Below are 17,347 nucleotides of genomic sequence, written 5' to 3'. Positions count from 1 at the left end.
TTTTGCCATATTGCTTATTAAGACAGTACATTTTCCAAATGTTTAAAAAACTTAGATCCAAACCTTAAAGGCACATCATAGCTAATGGAGAGATGCTGATAACTATAAAAAATTGAAAATATTTTTAATCTCAAGTAAACTTTGTCAAAGGCAATATATTTAAAAATAGAGATTCTCTGAATTCAGTCCAAAAGGCAGTGAATAAAATGCTGTTTTTTCAACTGTGATTTCTTTCAGGGTTTTCCTCACTTTGCAGAGACAATGAAACGTGAAAGGGCAACAATTTAGCAAAGGATTTATCAGATCTCTCAAACTGTAAGTTCAGTGGCTAAGCGATCATTTTCTGAATGCCAAAGGGCTGGGGGAATTGTGAGGTGATGGCTGAGTCCATACTATGGTCAAGCCATCAGAAATCAATACAGGTTTTTCTCCCCCAAGTGACATTCAGACTTCAGCATATCAGTTTTCTTCGATTTTGTAATCTGTATTTGTCTTTTCTCTCTACCTTTGTACGTACACTTTCCCTTTGTATTCCAAATTACCACATATTTTTATTTTTTTATTTTTTAAATATATCTTTATTGATTTCAGAGAGAGGAAAGGAGAGGGAGAGGGAGAGAGATAGAATCATCAATAAGAGTCATTGATCGGCTGCCTACTGCATGCCCCCAACTGGGGATCGAGCCTGCAACCCAGGCATTTTCCCTGACTGGGAATTGAACCCTGATCACCTGGATCCTAGGTTGATGCTCAACAGCTGAACCACACCCGGCTGGGCTCATGTATTTTAAAAAAAATTAGCACATCTCCCATACAGGTACATTTCTCTAGCACCTATCTTGTAGCAGGAATTTTACATGTTATCCCATTGGCTTCACTCCTCAGGTCAACTCAGTGAGATAGATATCATTTATCTTGCCTTACAGTGGAATAGACTGAGACTCAAGTGGACTCTATAACTTGCCAAGAATAGTTGGGCTATTATTCATATTGAGTTCTAGCTCATTCTAAAGTCATGCTTTTCACTATACTATGAGGTCTCTAACTCTCTATTTTTATAATAGTAACTGAATATGTCCTTTCTGAAAATTGAAATATTAGGCAGAAGAAAACCAGATGGAATCTTAAAACATTTAAATTAAGCCTCCTGAAGGCCTTCTCATTCTATTAGAGTATTGCGGATTTTTTCACAAGTAGAATGGAATTCCAAGCCCTGCCTAACTCACTGTAGTGCTGAAGCTTTTGTAGATAGTGAGAAGAATGGCTTCACCACACAAGGCAATTCCTCAACACTTTGTTTTATTATCTTTCTATAAATATTGGAGAAGCTAATTGAAATTGAACTTTGAATCCTGTCTTGTAACTATCTCATCTGTTTTTCTTTGCAACTGAGGAAGACTGTATAGTATCCTGATATACACAGCAGGACCACTAAGGCCTTTCTGAGAGATTAGGTTCATGTTTTGATCATGGACAAGCCTTAATTAGATTTACTCTGACTTCTGCTTTTCTACTAATTTTAATTCTGCATTCTGAGGTTTCAAAGCTGGATTTGATATTTAAAAAGTAGTAATACTGTGATAGATACAGGAACATTTTAAGATGTGACCACGCTGTGAATAGGCAGTTTTTAAGAAGTATGGTTCTCAGTATCCAATAAAGCAGTGCAAATATTTTTCTTGGTATGAAGGCATATTGTGATTGATCCCAGCTAGGTTAAAGATTAACAAATACTTCACCAGACAGTCATAAATATGCAGGAAGAGCACAGAGATATTATTTCCCTAGAATGTGAGGATTTGGCAAAGGAAGAAAACGCATACTTCAATTTGCTGCAAGCAAGATGAATTTGCTTTTTTCCCTCTTATCTCCAGCATCGGTTTAATGTTTCCAAGTTTCTTGGAAGAATAAGACCATTATTTATAATTTGGAAAAGAATGTTATACGAAGGCATTCTATTTGCATATTTAGAAATCCTTTTATTTAAATATATTTGCTTCTGTCATTCTCTTCCACAGTTATCTAGATTAGATTAAAATGCTACTTTTGTGCTCCAAATAGTATGCTAATGTCCTAATTCATTCAACATGCTTTTAGCAGCCATTTATGGTCTCCCCTGTGCCAGATACTCTATTAAATGCTGAGCACCCAGAGGTAAATATGCAGGGCCTCTCCTTCATGAATTCAGTTTTGTGAGGAACATCTGCAAGACAGCCAATGATCTCATTAGGGTAAATGCTGCCATAAAGTAATGAACTTGGAGATTGAGGGACATACTGTAAAGTGTTCCCAAACAGATTCTTCCAGCACCTACGTACTCATCCTGGATCATCCTCCATGTTTTATATTGCTTACTACTGTCCTTACCACTTGCTTTCCTGTTCTTGCCCAAGTCTTGGATGTGTCAGGGTTCAGAGTTCATCTTTAGTTATAACCTTGATTTATCTCAGTTCTGGCTTTTCTCTTGGCCTGTGCTACATAGGTCAATTTGAACAATGACTTTCCTGGAATTATTTTACTTTGTTATGATTGTGTGGCTACTTCTTTCACCAGAATATTCCTGGTTCATTTCTTCTAACATTGCATTTTAATTATTTATCTACTGAAAAGCAAACTTTTAAATTGGTGACCTATCCATTAACTCCAAGAGGAGGGGTATGTAGGAAACATTTCTTCCTGAGGAACCCTTTCTTGGAGACTCCTTGTACTACAGCTTCATGTTAGACACCCCCTCCCCTCAACAAATGCCACCCTTCACTGGTGTCTGCTTATCTCTGTTGAGTATTTTTGCAATACCTACAATCAGGTTGCATGATGCCTACCAGAGGCCACACCACCAACCAGGAGAGCAACTGGCTTACAGTCATGCAAAGTCAGCAGCAGGCACCTTCCACCAACACTGGAAATCAACGCATTCCTGGTGTCAGATTTTTGTTGCTTTAAATCTAAACTGTAAGCACCCTTCCTTTTTTACACAAAAGAAATAATATCGAACATGTTGTTTTCCAACTTGCTTTGTTCCCAAATAATTTGTTTTCCAACTTGCTTTGTACTCTAGTCCAAAAGGCAGTTTAGCAACAGGCTCTGGGCAGTCCAAACCAAACCTCCTAGAAGGAAGGACACCATGGCTGTTCTGGGGCAGTTAGAAGCAGCATTCAGTTGGCCATTGTCATGATGTAACTCAACTCACAGTCTTTTTTCTCTGGTTGTCCCTGTTCCACTTTATACATTCCTAAGGAGAGAATGAGGATCTAGTTTGGATCACGTGTCTCTATATTTTACTCAGTCAACCATGCCCAAAGAGACTGGTGGACTTGATTATTGGGGTAATGATAATTATTTTTGTCTGTCCTTCATTTCCCAGTTTCCAAATAAAAGTAGCCTCCCAGCACCAACTGTCAGTTTATTGTCTTAATCTGAACTACTAGCCAAGGTCTCTTTTTTGAACCTTCTGTCTTTTTTCTTTAAACTAACATGACCATGACCACATATTAACCTCTCCTATTTTTGTGCTTCCCTTTTCTCCCCCTTTTCCTTAAGGGCAATTGTTTTGCCACAAATTCCATTACTTCGCTGATCTTGACTTTTCTTGGAAATGATTCTGGTTCTCTCCCTGATTATGTGATCTCAGGTTCCCCCAATAATAACTCTCTTGATATGGAATAGTCTCCTGCATAGGACACTCCTAGTTAACTTTCCAGTGACTTTGGAGTGGGTCCTTGACAAATTGAATCTTGAAAGTAGAGGGAATGAAAAAATGTTTGGAGGCATAAGAAAGTTTACTACTTTAAGGGGAATTCAGAGGTACAGAACATGTGAGGATACAAAAATATTTGAGTCTGAAGAGGTAAGAAAAGATGACGGAGAGCTTGAAGGCAATGGTGATCCCATGAAGGATTTAAATAGGGGAATGGCATGATTAGATGTGCATATCAGGAGAAAGCTTGGTGTAAGCTTTGTGTAAGACTCAGAGGCCATTTAAGAATTATTAAAATAATCTAAAGAGATATAAAAGGGTCTAAAACCAAGACAGTGGCAGTGGCAGTGGCAAGTGGAGAACAAATATGTGAGCAGCGTACGAGGCAGAATTTATAGGACTTTGTGGAATAGCGAGGGAGAAAGAGTTGAGGTTGACTCTGCAGGCTCTGGTGTTTGGAGAGGTTGATGACAGTATCTTTCATCAAAAGGGAAATACAGAAAAATAATGTGTGGTTGATGTGTGTGTGGGGGCGGGGAGGGGGAGTAATACTTTTAGTTTGGCTTATATTGACTTTAAGAAGTCTTTGGGCCACTTCATTGGAAATGTCCACAGAACAGATGTGTATGAGGGGCAGGAACCCAGGAAAAGATCTGGGTCTGGGTCTAATGTTGGTGATCAAAGGTAATGACGGGTGAATGAGTGAGGCTGAGTACTAAGATTTTCCAGGAACAGTACAAACAAACAAAACAGAAGCTTAATGAAGGAACCCTAGGGGATACCTGTTTTGACAGGATGAGAACAAGAGAGGACTCTCCAGAGTTTAAAAGGAAATTTACAAAGCCTGGAGTTTACTTTTAACCATGCAGGAGACAGTGACAAGCTGAAAGTCAAGGAGAAAAAGATTTCTGGAAAGGAGGATGATTAACATTATTAATGTTACAGACAGGCCAAGTAGAATAAGGCATAATTCATGCAGAGCCAGGTGATTACTAATCAACTTCTCTGAGTACCTCACTCTTGGAAAGTAATTATATATTTAACATCTCCCCCAAATGTGTGTGAGCCCCGGCCGAGGGAGGCAGCCTTAGCTTTCCTGGGACACTCACGGCACTGGTTCCTAACCGATGTGGCACCCAGGATTCCTGAGCCTTATTCCTGACCCCTGATGACCACAAAGCTCTAAGGTCTGTTAACATCAGAGTTAAAAAAAGATAGAACTTGAGTCATTGTTTTATTTATTTTTATTTATTTTATTGTTTTAAATTTATCATTATTGTTGAAAGTATTAAAGATGTCTCCCTTTTTTCCCCATTGACCCCGTCCATCCCACCCCCGCCCAACCTCCCAGGCCTTCACAGCTCTATTTCTGTGTCCCTGGGTCACGCATTATGCACATAAGTTCTTTGGTTAATCTCTTCCTGCCCCCGTCTTCCCCCATACCCCATTGTTTTATTTTTTATATATAAAGTTTATATCATTGTTAAATTTCAGAAAACATAGATGTATGAAGTATAAATACAAAAATGTGTAATGAAAGACAAAAAGAATCTCAAGACAAAATGTCCTGCCCAATGACAATTATTGCTAATCCTTACTATATATTCTTCAATATTTATTTATTTATTATTCACTTATCTATTTGTCTTCAATATTTAAATTCATACTCTTAGAGATGTTTCTGTGTATACACATTTTAAAAATAAAAATGGAATTTTATCATTCACAATAATCCTTATCAGCATTTTGACTTGACTATAAAGATGTTATTTACATCTTTTCATGTACACAATAGCCCAAGATTTTCATCATGTTTTTTTAATGGTCACCTGGGATTCTGTTAGTCCTCCTGTAATTTATAAATCTAATTTTCTCCTGGTGGACATTGAGGTATTTCTCATTTTTAATATCATATGTAACAGAAGTTGGGATGGGTACGTTTCTACAAACATCTTTACACATTTGCTGATTACTTACAGGGGATGCATTCTCTGAAATGGAGTTTCTGGTCAAAGGTATAATGGTAACATTCTGATAGATGTTGCCAAAGTCCTGCCAATAGCTTAAGAGGTAATTATGTTTTCTTCTCTACTGTCGCCAAGCCTGGGTTTGATAATTTTTGAAAAGTGTTGCTAGCGTGATAAGTGATCAGAGTCTTTTAACCATTGTCTGGTCCTCCAGGTCTTGATCCATATCTAGGGCTCTTGGGCTGTGGCTGCCCATGAATCTGGTGTTATAATAGCAAAGAGTTCACAACGCTGTCATCCCTCTAGAGGGATTTTCCTTAGTATTTTTAAAAAGTTGGGATCTTACTGCTCCGGTTTCAATAATAGTCACGCATTCACAGCTGCCGAATGGACTTCCTTCTTTAGTGATATCTCCACTGCTAGAATACTTCGCTAGCATCTCCTAGAGGATATAAAGTTTTAGAAAATTTTATTTCCTCTTCCATCTTTGCCCTAAGTCTACTTTTCCAAGAAAATCTACTCCTCCTCTTTCAAATAAACCAATAATGTTTACCTTTGTATTGGCTTTTGTTTTCAATAAATAAGTCATTCATGTTTTGCTAGAACTGAATAGAAAATAGATTTTATTTTCCAACCTGGACAATCAGGCAGAAGACTCTTTCCAAATGGTGATGAAAACTGCAAATCAACCTGAGGGACTTTTTTCTTTTCTCTTTTCTTTTCTTTTCTTTTCTTTTCTTTTCTTTTCTTTTCTTTTCTTTTCTTTTCTTTTCTTTTCTTTTCTTTTCTTTTCTTTTCTTTTCTTTTCTTTTCTTTTCTTTTCTTTTCTTCTCTTCTCTTCTCTTCTCTTTTCTTCTCTTTTCTTTTCTTCTCTTCCCTTCCCTTCCCTTCCCTTCCCTTCCCTTCCCTTCCCTTCCCTTCCCTTCCCTTCCCTTCCCTTCCCTTCCCTTCCCTTCCCTTCCCTTCCCTTCCCTTCCCTTCCCTTCCCTTCCCTTCCCTTCCCTTCCCTTCCCTTCCCTTCCCTTCCCCTCTTCTCTTCTTCTTTTCCCCTCCCCTCCCCTCCCCTCCCCTCCCCTCCCCTCCCCTCCCCTCCCCTCCCCTCCCCTCCCCTCCCCTCCCCTCCCCTCCCCTCCCCTCCCCTCCCCTCCCCTCCCCTCCCCTCCCCTCCCCTCTTTTTTTCCTTTCTTCTCTCTTTCTTTCTTTTTAAAAATATGTCTTTATTGATTTCAGAGAGAGGAAGGGAGAGGGGGAGAGAGAAACATCAATGATGAGAGAGTCATTGATCAGCTGCCTCCTGCACGCCCCCCACTGGGGATGGAGCCCGCAACCCGGGCATGTGCCCTAACTAGGAATCGAACCCCGATCTCCTGGATCGTAGGTCGATGCTCAACCTCTGAGCTATGCCAGTTGGGTGGGACTTTTTTACTTTTTAAATCACACTGACCAGCATTTTGTTGCAAGAACTCACACAATATAAGCAAAGTTTTGCCCTACCTTTCCTTTTGGTATATAAACTTCTCTGCCATAAAATCAAACTATGTAACATTGACTAGAATCACTCAAGGGCAAATGACATTGCACATACGCAAAAAAGCTGAAGCAATTCCAAGATTTGTATTCCGCTGCCACAGCATCCTCATTCCACTAGGGCTGATACCTGGAAACCTCTAGTCTCACCTCTACATCTGAGGTTTAATCAGACAGATAGTTTAGTGATCGTTACTCTCTAATTTCTTCACTAGAATCTGAGGTATTTAAGGTCACAACATTGTTGTAAATGATCTTTGCATTCCCCACACTCCCAACTACTTTATTCAGAATCTAGGGGATACTGATTGAATTCTTTTAACTATGAGTCATGCTTCCAAGGAGGAACACAGACATATAGAAGATATAAGAAAGTTCCTAACCTTTTCCCCATTTTATTGCCACTAAATTTATTCAGGATACCTCTATTCTCTCATCTCTCAAAGCTTCCCCAAACAACATAGAACGAATATGTGGCTAACCCTGGCAGTGATTCCAGAGGGCATCCATCTATTTGACATCCTAGGAATTTGGTGCTACTCAGAATGCACCTGGCATCTGGTGATTCAAAGGTGTCATTTTGCCTTTTATGCTGAGAGTGTTCTGATTCTTTTGTTGTGATCTCATCATGCTGTGATACAGATTTATTCCTTGGGTTCAAAGGCTTGGCTTCTTCCCCCATTTGGTGGCAACCTTAGTCAGGGCATCATTTGATGAAATGCTTTTTGGAGTACTGTCTGAGACTGCCATGAAGCACACCCAATACCTCCTTAAGTAACCTGAGTTTAGAACCATTTCAAAAGAAAGTCAAGTCTAGCTTTATGACTATGTCATCACCTCTGAACCAGGTCCATCTGTTGTAGTTTTCTTAGCTGCCCACAGCATTTGTGAAGTTTCATCTCTCAAACATCCTTTATATTAAAATAAGAAAACTATGCTTTATATAAAAAAGAAATTTATCATTCCTATATATTTTCTCTCAAATGAATTTTTACAAAGTAGAATGACCATCACTCAAGTATGTGAGGAATTCAGTAATTTCTTTGGCTTCTCTGGTTTTATCAGGGCTTTGTGCAGAGGTCTCTAGACACTGTGGAACCCATCACTGATCTGCTAATAAATACATGCTGTGTTGCTGCAGAAGATGCCAACTGAGTGATCTGCTTTTAGTCAGCTAGAAACAACATTAATCCCCACTGAGACAAGTTCCTTCTAACCCCACACTCTTCAAAGTAAGTCAACTCTTGTGCTAGCCAGTCGCTATCTGCTTCTCAGCCACCTTTGGCCTGTGGGTCTTCAGGAAGGTCACATGATATTTCTGTTCTATAAAAATGAGGGAGATAGATGACAGAATCTCTCTAAGATACCCTTTCAACTTTAGGTTCAAAGAACTACGATTTAAATAAACACTTCAGAGGCCTATGAATGCTATTCAGACCTAACAGCGAGAACAACACTCTTCATCTTTTTTGTAGCTTCATCTGCAGCAGCTAATTATAACCAAATAAAATTGTTATAAAGGGCCACAGACTCCTAGCATGTGCACATGCATACAGTAATTCATTAAAAAATACAGAATTGATATCTAAGGCCTGGTGGAAAATGAAATAGGATCCTAGATCAGAAACATTTCTGGCTGTGAGATGCAGGACTCCTGATTAATAGTGGCTTAAACCACACGACAGTGTTTACATAACAAGAGATCTAGAAATCACCAAGGACACAGGCTTTTCTTATCTTTCTTCTCTGATACATTTAACGCCTTAGCCTCTCATGAGATATCTGATATATCTCCAGGAATCAAAAATAAAAAAATAAAGTCTTATGTTCAAGGCAGAAACAAAGGGGAAGAGAAGTCCAGACAACTTACCATTTGATACCTGTCATTTTTATCAGGAAAGCAAAACTCTTTCCCAGCAAATCCAAAGCCGTCCTCCACTTTTGTTTCAATGACCAAAATAAAATCATATTGCCACCCCTACCTGGAAGGGAGTCTATAAAATTCAAAATTTGGCTTTCCTTGGACCCCATGGGTAGGCCAGAAAGAGAGAAAGAAGGGGGAGTGCTGCTTGGATATTCAATCAACAGTGCAAATGCATTGAAGAAATTGGGCTATGAGAAAACTTACCTTGGTAACGAAGAAAAGCCTAATTTGTTTCAGACATAATTATCCTTTCAGCTCCTGTTTCTCCAATCAGGGTTTTGTGAATTTTCTAACGAAGATTTCTTGATCTTCTGTTGTTATTTTATGATCTACAGAGAAAAAATTAATGCTGGATCATATGATCATATGATGGATCACATAGATGACTTCACTAGGCCTGCCCCTAATTTTTTTTTTTTTAATGTTTAGATTGTATTGGCAGGAGGGTGCATCTCTGATAGTCATCAGCTGTCAAGAAAAGAATAGAATGTTACTAAATAAGTACACCATGCTTTCCTGGAGAGAAGGCCAACTGATGTCAGAAAGCACTACACAAAGTTCCACATGAGTTTGTGTAGAGAAAAGTGGTAGGTGAATCGAGGCAGCAGATGGCACACAGTAGCATAGGCATGCCAAGTGCTTTGAAACCATGATGTGGCAGTCAGTATAATGTTCCAATTCCAAGCAGTTTCTGTTTCAGCATATCAAGATGACTCACCACATTAAATTAATAACATTTATTTTAATTTTATTGGCTTTGTAGTCTGGTTCATATTAAATTTGTAAATTTGTTTCTGTAGCTGACTAAGTCCTCTGAGCATAAAATGTTTATACCAAGTTTTATATTTATACACATTAACAAGCATAGTCAAGACAATGTTAATCGAGAGTGGATATATGGGCTAATAAATTTTTTCCTTTAAAAAGATTCTGCTCAAATTTTAGAAGCATTGGATTAGAGAGTCCTTCAGGTTAATCATGGACAACCCTGAAATTACCCTAGCCTGCCCATATGTCAAGGAAAACTAGATATGTCTATTTCTACCCTACTCTATGCTTTGGTATTCCACATTTTTAAGAAGTAATCAATGCACTCTTCCTGCATGCTTTTAGATTTGTCCCAGGGATTTTGTACTCCAATCCAAGGATCTGACAGATAAAAAGGGATTAAAATATCCCCGAGTAGTCTCTATTGGCAGCTTTCATTCATTGTACACAATGAACTGTTTACCTACAATTTTAAAGCTGATAATATTTAATTTGCTGAGGAAAAGCAGGAGTGTTTGTGCAGAGAAAACTTGTAAAGAAAAGTTTGTTGATAAAGAAGCTCTAATCAGAATGGAATGGGTAGGCTCACACAGGACCTTTGCTTTGTGCTCACAGCACAGGTAAGAAGAACCTTAGAGGCCGTTGACATGAAGTGCCTCCTGTCTCTAGGACCTCAGGAGGCTAATGACATTTCCTAAGACACATGAGGATTAGGACCTGGGTGTCCTACAAGGTTATCGAATGTTTTCCCTTGTATCATATACCTTTTTGAAGGTGGAACTGGCTGGTGGGTTGGGAGTGGGGAATAAAAGTGAATGTATTTCAGTCTGGCTCACTAAGCGGTGGCTTTGCCCATCTGGCTCAGGCTCTGACCGCTGTGTGAAGGAAGAAAACACAGCACTAACGAATTATGGTAAAAACGATAGCTGGATCAATCTGAAGTGTACATTCAGGGAAACTGATACTTTAGTAAGCAATCTTTTCAAGTTTTTCAGAAAAAAATGCATCCATTTTTTATAATCAAGGAAACAGTATTAGTGACTCTACATGTTTTAGAGCCTCCTATAAAAATATAGTTATTTTCACAAAATAGCTTATTAGGAAATATTCAGTTAAAAAATGGTAATCAGGACACACAGGTCACTGAAAAATGTTTAGTCTTACTAAAAGGATGAAAGCATACATTTTGAATAATCATGTAAAATAAAATAACAAAGGCCCCGAGAAATTTGAATATTTCATATGAAAGTCATAGCTCAGCATAAGGATAAAAGAGAAACTGGGCCATATTAAAGAACTGAATTAAAAACCTTGGGAAAAATCAATGATTATTTTGAGCAACTCTTTCTATTTTGAGTTAGCCGATGCATCTCGACAGTCATCTGTGGTGGCTGTGTTCCGGTTAAAAGGCATATTCATTCTCACAATCACTACAAAACGCCCAATAATGAAATACACGGATCCTGACCTAAATAAATATCATACGGAGAAATCTCCGCAGTTGGAAATTAGAGGATTCAGCTTTAAAACCTGAGATTGCTAACCGGCTCCCCTGCCCAGAGCCGCAGCCGAGTGGCTTCCCTGTCTCGGGAGCAATCTGTGTGTACCTGTCGCCATGCTTCCTTTTATCAGATCCTGTTGCCAGGGCAACCACCTCCTTTGTACAGGCCCAGGGTAGCTGCTTCTTTTTGGAAACGGCCTCTGGGCTGGTTGCCAGGTTTTCAATTCTCAAATTCAGGACTCTTCTGTAACTTACTTAACCCTTGCATTGGCGTGAGAAAATAGAGGGTGTAGAAGCTTTTTAATTTTTATTTTATTCCCCAAGTGAAGCCGAAACTATCATGTGACTGAACTCTAAAATTATTCTTTTGCCAGGACATATGCTGTGTCCACAAGGCAAGTAAATAAGATTGATTTTTTTAAAAAAATAATTAAAAGGGAGACAAACATTATTGATGTTTTTCAGAACATTAGGCTTCAGAAGTCCTATGATTTTAGTCCAGTTTACAGTCCTTCATTCTAATCCAATGCAGGGGAAAAACAGTTCACACTGAGAAGCAGCCGATTTTCAGTATACTGTATTCCTTACTGTAATGAAAAATGTATCATTATCACAAAAGGAAAAAATTAAAAACTTCCAAACCCAGTCTCCTTATAATCATGTGAACAAACCATATTTCTTTTTTTTTTTCAACCCTCACCTGAGGATATTTTCCCATTGCTTTTCAGAGAGTGGAAGGGAGAGAGAGAGAGAGAGAGAGAGAGAAACATTGACATGAGAGAGACACCTCGATTAGTTGCCTCCCACACGGGCCCCGGGCCGGGATCGAGCCTGCAACCAAGGTACCTAACTCTTGGCCGAAATCAAACCCAGGACCTCTCAGTCCTCAGGCCAACGCTCTCACCACTGAGCAAAACCATCCAGGCCCCATATTTCCTAATAGTTTGTGTTTCTCCTGTCCTTTCTGCCTTCATTCCTAAATCTCAGACTTCAAGATGAGAAAGGGTTCACAGGTCTTCTGGTCTAATTTGTGACTCTGTTTCTTCTTATCTTATGAAACTGTTCATTCCTTATTTGAACTCTAATTAGTATACGCTCTTCATATTTGCATTGTCTGAGTACAATATCCATCTTTTGTTCTATTTCTGCACTTTGAAGTCATGTAGAAGAAATCGAGACCACTGTTTATGTTATAGCTCTTTAGTAAGACCAAAAGTAGCTGTTATGCCTCCCCAAGAGTAGTGGCCCTGGAGGTGTGCCTTCCAAAGACCTTCTGGGAGAGCCTACCTGGCTGACAGCCTCCAGTGGCTGTACCTTTGGATCCATTGGGGCACCAATGAGAGAGCACCCTTCCTCCAGGTGGCCCCCACCCAGTGACTGAACACACTGCCTAGGCACAGAGCCATTCCTGCCCTAAAGGAGATTTGTCTGAGCCAAGTTTAGTTTGGGGACTTCCCATGGGTCCCTTAATTTCTTGAATAATATATATCAAGTTGGAAAGCATTTTTGTGGAAGTGTTGTCTGTAGAGTGTCTTAAGAAACTTTGGTAATCATACTCCTTTGTTATTTTCAGAAGTCCTAGACTGCGCTTATGTTCTTGAATTTGATATTTATCGTTCACCAATTTCTGGTACTCAAAGAGATAATATATTCAACATGTTTTACCGCATTGCCAGAAAAAAGCATACATAAAAATGTTTAATCAAGTCTTTTCAATTCTCTTACTAAATTTCCAGATATAAGCATGGTTAAAATTAGGTATATAGCCTTCCATATTTTTATACAACATTTGTGCACACATACACCTGGGGAAATTTTTCTATATGTGCTCTCTGTATCTTGCCTCTTAAGCTTTCTTTTTTCATCTTTTCCTCCTTTTTTCTTTCTGTCCTTCTTTCCTTATAATAATAAACAGTACCATGATTATTCTATTTCAATAAATTTGTATGTAATCACTAAAAGTGGAATCAGTTCACAGGGAAGGCAAGATAGGTACTGCAAAATATGCTATACCAATTGACTCTTTAAAGAGTTGAGAGTGCCTGGTCCCTCCCATATTCAACTGGTATTAAATTATTTTGAATTTTGTCAATGGGATACATGAAAAATATCTCATTGTTTTTATTTGCATCTATCTGATTATTATTTAAGGTTCAGCATCTTACTATTTGCTTATGGGCCAATTTTATAAATTGCTTTTGCATGCCTTTTCATGTTTATTGGAAAGTCTGTGAATTGTTTGTCCCCTGTCTTTTTCTGTTTTTGGAACTAAGGCTGTTAATATATTTTTGTATTAATCTGTAGGCATTTTTGATATTTTTATAGTAACCTATTATCTGTAAAATGCATTGCGAAAGTGTCTTCCGCTGTTTTTCAGTTTTGTTTATGATGTTTTCAATTTGGTTTCTGAGGCAGTGAACTACTAGAGCATTTAAGTTATTAGGTTTTAAAATATGTCAATCTTTTTTATGGTTTCTGGCTATCATGCTATTATTAGAAAGGCCCTTTTTATTCTAAAGTTATAAAAATATTCTTTTGTTTCTACATGTAAGTCTTCAAAATTTATGTGGATTTTGGTTTTGAGCATAGGAAGAGATTGTAAAAGTTTAAAAAATAGTTACTCTGAATTCAGTTCACAATATATTATTAGCTAGTCCACTTTTTATTCACAGATTTAAAATAAAAACTATTATAGTTGGAAATTTTATGTCTTTGCTCCTTACTCTAAGCTCTTAGCTTGTCTACTACTCAATATATATTTTTGTGCAATTATTATATGATTTTATTATTGTGATTTCATAGTATACTTGTTATTTGCTCAGTTCTTTGCCTTAAGCACTGTGCCAGGACCTGGGAGTATAGCAGGAAGCAAGAAAGATAAGACCCTTGCTTATGTGAAACTTAGTAAGGAAGACAGATCATCACAAGCAAAGAGAAAATGTAATTACACACTGGCCTAAGTTCTATAAAGGTAATAAATGGAGTGCCACCAGGCTGATTCAGATGAGACGTTTTTGGAAGAAGTCAGTCTAGTAACCTTAATTTCAGCTGCAACCTTCGTTCTCTTTTGTCACATAACCAAACACAGCCATGGGTTCCAAGAATGAAGACAACGGGCATCTTTGGAGGCCCATTATCCTGCCTCGTACAGGAGGGAAGGGAGTCGCAATGCTGTGTGAGACGCCAAGTAAAACCACGACGATACATAGAAGGACAATTGTCAGAGGGAAGGGGGGTTGGGTGTGTGTGAAAAAAGTGAAGGGATTGAGCAAAAAAAAAAAGTGTGTGTGTGTGTGTGTATATATGTGTGTGTGTGTGTGTGTGTGTATGACACATAAACATGAACAGCAGAATAGTGACAGCCAGAGGGAAAGGGGGCTGAGGGGAGGAAGAGGTAGAAATCAATAAAAAACATATTCTTGGGTAAGATTAAAAAAAAAGATAAATAAATAATAAAAATAATAAAGGATATATAAATACTATGATCATATCAGAATAAAAATAATGCTAACACCTCAAAATCTAGTTGTTTTTATCTATTATGCTTACTTAAAATATTAATTTATATTTCATTTTATTGTTGCTGCCAGCCGGCTTTCTTTGGGAGAAGACTATGTGTGCTTGAATAGATTTTCTGATGGAATAGAGACTGACATGCTACTGAAGAAGAAAGAAATGTATGCATTTATCACGTATTTCTCAGCTTACCTGGGATGTTTAAAACGTCACTGCTTACGCTTTTAAGTTCTTTGATTTTGTTTTTATTCATTTGTCATAGAATCTTGCTTTTGATTTATGGATGCAACTTGTTCTCAATTTCTGCTGAGAATATGAACATTCTCTGCTGTGTTAACCCTGTTTCATTAGAAGAATTTATTGTCTTTGTTTGAGCTTCTTTTCAGGATATTGAGTGTCATCCAATATCCCATTATCTGACAATCGTACCAACTTTTGGAACTGATGGTGTAGATCCATGTGTTGCAGCTCGTGTGGACTTCTGTACAGCACTGAGCTAAGGGTCTGTGTAGCTGTGTCAACAGGTAAATATGTGCACCTTCTATCTATCACGATTGCAGCTTGCATTGCTACATATCTTTTGGCTGTACCAACACTTCAATTTTTTTCTTCTGTTTTGATTTTCTTCACTGTGGGAAAATCAGACGTATTACGGTGAGAAGTCATTCTCTTCCTGGCTGTTGGAGCGTTGTCAAAGTTCTTTGGCGTGCTCCCCAGTGTCTTCTTTTTAAATCAGCCAAACTTCTATCTTCTGAGGGTAAGATATTAGGAGTGTCTGTTTCTGGCCTAGATTTTAGTTGTCAGTGGTAAGAGTTGTAGGGAAGGACTTACGGTAGAAATTAAACTTTCTAGAGATTTTACTGCTGTATTGAGTCATTTTATCTTGCATGTGTAGGGTGGCTGGAAGTTAGCTGGAGAGCTATTTATTTTCTCTCTCTCCCCTAACATAATAATTGAAGTCTGCTTTGGCAAAATTCCCACATTTCTTTAGTGATCAGCCCAACCGAAATGTAAGCATGGTGTAAGTGCTACAGTCAGGTGTGTCTGGAAATGAGACAGTTCTTGCAGTTACTCTGTAGTCTTCCACATGGTCTCCCTGTTACCTCCTTTTCCAGCCTTGATTTTGGGTTATTTTATTGAAAGATATATTACACGCAATCTTTAGGGTAACTTTTTTCCACTTGAGTGTAGTTATGAGTAATATTCACTTGCTATCATCAAGAAATTCCTTAATTTCTTGTCCATTGATAGCATCTGTATCTGTGCAATGTCTTTTCTTCCCTGCAATCATTTGTTGAAGATTAAAATTAAGAAATAAAAAGTATCTGTATCAACATGTCATCAAGAAAGAAACTGAAATGTGAAATTGCGTTCCTTTAACAAATAACTTTATTTTTCTTTATTCCAACAATTTCTCTCTAGGACATTCTAAGCTCTCATAGATTCCGAATGCAGTTTGCCAGTTTTCATGTAAGTATAGAGTTAAGGTAAAGTATGTCTAAGATCTGTGGGTTCACAGCGACAGAGAGCAAGTGATTTGTTAGGCATCTCATTGAAAGGGGTGGGATTGATGGTCCTGTTCTGAGGCCTTCCTTGTTTTTTTTCTTTTCATCTCTGGAATGGAACTATATGTAAATGCATTCTGTATTTTCTACAGTTACACAGCTCCATACTAGAAGATTCAGAACCTAGAATTCATTTCTCTAAAAACTAATGTAATTCTCTTTTATTGTTCCAAAAAGTCTATTCCACCTTTGTGGCTACCAGATAATGTTTTGGTCATATCCTCTATATTCAGGTAGCTGAAATTTCACTTAGCTATATTTTTCAGGTGTGGAAACTAAGGCTCATAAAATTTAAGGAATTCCTAAGATATATAGTGAGAAAATGCTAGGACCCAAATAGTCTTTCTCTAATACAGTCATGCTTCTTCTACATAAAATTTACCTGTTTAAAGATGAGTGAAAATTTTTTCAACAGATATTTTAACAACTACCTAATCTTGCAATACACCAAATGGCCAGGAGAGATTTGCAAAGGTAAATGTGACATGAATCTGAAAAGTATGAAATTATAGGGTTGAAAGAAGAAGCAATGAAGATATAAAATTATATCATTGAGCTCATTGACAGAGATGATAGTTATTATAAACAACCAAAACAGAAATATCCACAGCAAGCTTAAGGTTTTATAGTCAAGGTAGTGTCTTTTCTATGTTCTAGGACTGGAGTTGGCTCAGGCATGATTACCTATGAAGGTTTCCTGGAGCATCCTGCAGAATTGGATCTCTAGAAATTATCGCCTGTCATGTGTCCTTGTGGATGCTTCCTGTGCTCCTGATGGTTCCTTGGCTCCAGTTCTTGCCCATGGTATTTGGCATCTGCCTCACTTGGCTCTGGATTTCCTTGACCCCTGGCTGCCCCTGCCTGCCCCTGTGACCTGGGTCT

The 17,347-nt window shown here is 38.1% G+C and overlaps 1 long non-coding RNA gene across 2 annotated transcripts; it reads left to right on the top strand.

The window, feature by feature from the left end:
• Window positions 1–236: 236 nt before the first annotated feature.
• Window positions 237–17,242, top strand: LOC107545918 (uncharacterized). Of its 2 annotated transcripts, XR_001604077.2 has the most exons (4): window positions 237–315; window positions 15,287–15,424; window positions 16,323–16,370; window positions 17,123–17,242. It is a non-coding gene; the product is annotated as an uncharacterized LOC107545918 (long non-coding RNA). The 2 variants fall into 2 exon arrangements; XR_001604076.2 differs by lacking the exon at window positions 237–315 and having other exon boundaries at window positions 14,956–15,424.
• The last annotated feature ends 105 nt before the right edge of the window (window positions 17,243–17,347 follow it).

Source organism: Miniopterus natalensis, chromosome 3 (assembly GCF_054644295.1).
Source record: "Miniopterus natalensis isolate mMinNat1 chromosome 3, mMinNat1.hap1, whole genome shotgun sequence".
In the NCBI taxonomy this organism is placed as follows: Eukaryota; Metazoa; Chordata; class Mammalia; order Chiroptera; family Miniopteridae; genus Miniopterus; species Miniopterus natalensis.
The sequence above is the reverse complement of the archived record's forward strand: the minus strand, read 5'-3'. Positions and strand labels throughout refer to the sequence as shown.